The following is a 2,210-nucleotide window of genomic DNA, read 5'->3' as shown; positions in this document are numbered from 1 at the left end:
GAGACACAGAAGAAAAGGAGTCGGTTAGAAATTCCCCACATTGTGTCTGCCCATATCTCTGGCTGAAACACCCAAAGAAGCTCAGCCAAAGAAAAAGAATATCTCAACTGGGATCAGAGCTAAAAACAACAAAACAAAACATAGTTTTCAACTTGAGTCCAGACGAGAAAATTTTTTGCTGGAACAAACATGACATATTGAGGGGGAAAAGACAACAAAAATCAGAATTCTTTTTAAAAAAAACTTTTATATATATATATCTTATAATATATGTATTATATATTCTATAATATATATCTTATAAATCATATATATATCTTACAAATCATATATATATATTATAAATCATATACATATCTTACAAAACATGGGTGTGTGTGTGTGTGTATATATATATTTTTAAGACAGAGTCTTGCTCTGTCACCCAGGCTGGAGTGCAGTGGTGTGATCTCGGCTCACTGCAACCTCCACCGCCCAGGTTCAAGCAATTCTCCAGTCTCAGCCTCCCCAGTAGCTGGGATTACAGATGCCCATCACCACACATAGCTAATTTTTGTATTTTTAATGGAAACGTGGTTTTACCATGTTGGCCAGGTTGGTCTTGAACTCCCAACCTCAGGTAATCCTCCCACCTAGGCCTCCTAAAGTGCTGGAATTACAGGCACAAGCCACCATGCCTGGCCAACAACATTTAACTTTAAGGCATTATCATGAAGTAGGTGGCAACGTCTTAACCATATGCATGTTGTCAGGCCGAGGGCCCCTTCCAGCATTGTCAAGGGGAGTGCTAACCTTCTCTCCTTTCGTATGACACAGAAATCAGAATTTTCACAACTCATTAATCATAATACCTAGAATAGTCTCCCCCAGCTAAACTGATGAAGAAATTAAATATAAGATGTAAATTAGTAATATCTGCAGTGAAAGAGAGGAAATCATGAAAAATACTACAGAAATTAAAAATGATAATAGGAAAATATTATGAGCAATTCTATTCCAATACATTTTAAAAATTATATAAAGTGGAAAAATTTCTTAAAGAACACTAATTTAAAAAACTAACCTAGGAAGAAATAAAAAAAAAATAGACTTCTGTCAATTAAAAAAATCATATTCATAATTAAAAACCTTCTGAAAAAGAAAACTCCTGGCCCAGATGGCATCACTGGTGAATTCTATCCAACATTTAAGAAAGAAATAATTGCTATGCTACAAAAATTATTTCAGAAAATAGAGGAGTAAGAAACACTTCTCAACTAATTTTATGAAGCCAGAATTACCCTCTATCAAAACTAGACCGAGGCTTTACAAAAACTAAGAAGTGTAGACAAATATGCTTCAAGGACACATACCACATATTACATACTTTAAAACTGACAAGCTAATTCAGTGTGTGCATGTGTCTGTATATATGTAGGTATATAAAATGCCATGTCATGGCTAAGGAAATGCAAAGAGGTAGCAAGTAAATGCAAAGTTGATTTAGCCGTCAAAAATCAATCAGTGCAATTTACCATGTCAACAGAATTAAGAGAAAATGCATATGGTCATCTCAATAGATGCAAAAAAGTAGTTGACACAATCCAATACCAATAGAAAGCAATAAACGAATAAATGGAAAAATCACCACATAAGATGGATGCTGCAATAATAAAAGAAGATGGAAGGAAAAACAGAAAAAGAAAGAAAATGTGAGGTGAACCCAGGATAGTGAGGGGGTGAGAGCTACGAAAGGGATGCAGAGAAGATAAGGGAGATCCAGGAGTTGTGCAAGGAGCAAAGAAAAAACAAAGAGAAAAAAATATGAGAGTTTAGGAGAGACAGTGAGGCAGGGAGAAGGGAGAAAGATGAAGACTAAGGGAATTAAAAAGGCATCCAAAGGATTTGAAGGCTCTGATCTGAATATCTAAAAGGACTTCTGTTTTTATTTCATATTATAGTATCTAGTGACCACTGCAATTTAAAAAAAAAAGCACAAGGCTGACTGGTCACACTTCCTAATATGCAATTTCCCAGGTGTCACTATCCTGATCAAACCTGTCCCGGAGCAGTGTTTCTCGAAGTATGGTCTTCACACACTTGCAGCAGAACCACTTTGACAACTATTGTTAATGGGTCAGAGCCACCTGCTTCCGCCCCATCTCTCCTGACCTGTCAGGGAATCCCTGGGGTGGAATCTGATCATTTCAATGTTAATGTCTACCCCATGG

General features: G+C 36.4%; 1 non-coding gene across 1 annotated transcript; it reads right to left on the bottom strand.

Annotated features, from left to right (window-relative positions):
• Window positions 1-691: 691 nt before the first annotated feature.
• LOC119627449 (U6atac minor spliceosomal RNA) lies at window positions 692-814 on the bottom strand. Its single transcript, XR_005243642.1, has one exon. It is a non-coding gene; the product is annotated as a U6atac minor spliceosomal RNA (small nuclear RNA).
• Window positions 815-2,210: the final 1,396 nt, after the last annotated feature.

The sequence above is a fragment of the Chlorocebus sabaeus genome, chromosome 14, assembly GCF_047675955.1.
Source record: "Chlorocebus sabaeus isolate Y175 chromosome 14, mChlSab1.0.hap1, whole genome shotgun sequence".
Lineage (NCBI taxonomy): Eukaryota > Metazoa > Chordata > Mammalia > Primates > Cercopithecidae > Chlorocebus > Chlorocebus sabaeus.
This window is presented reverse-complemented; position numbering and strand designations above follow the sequence as displayed.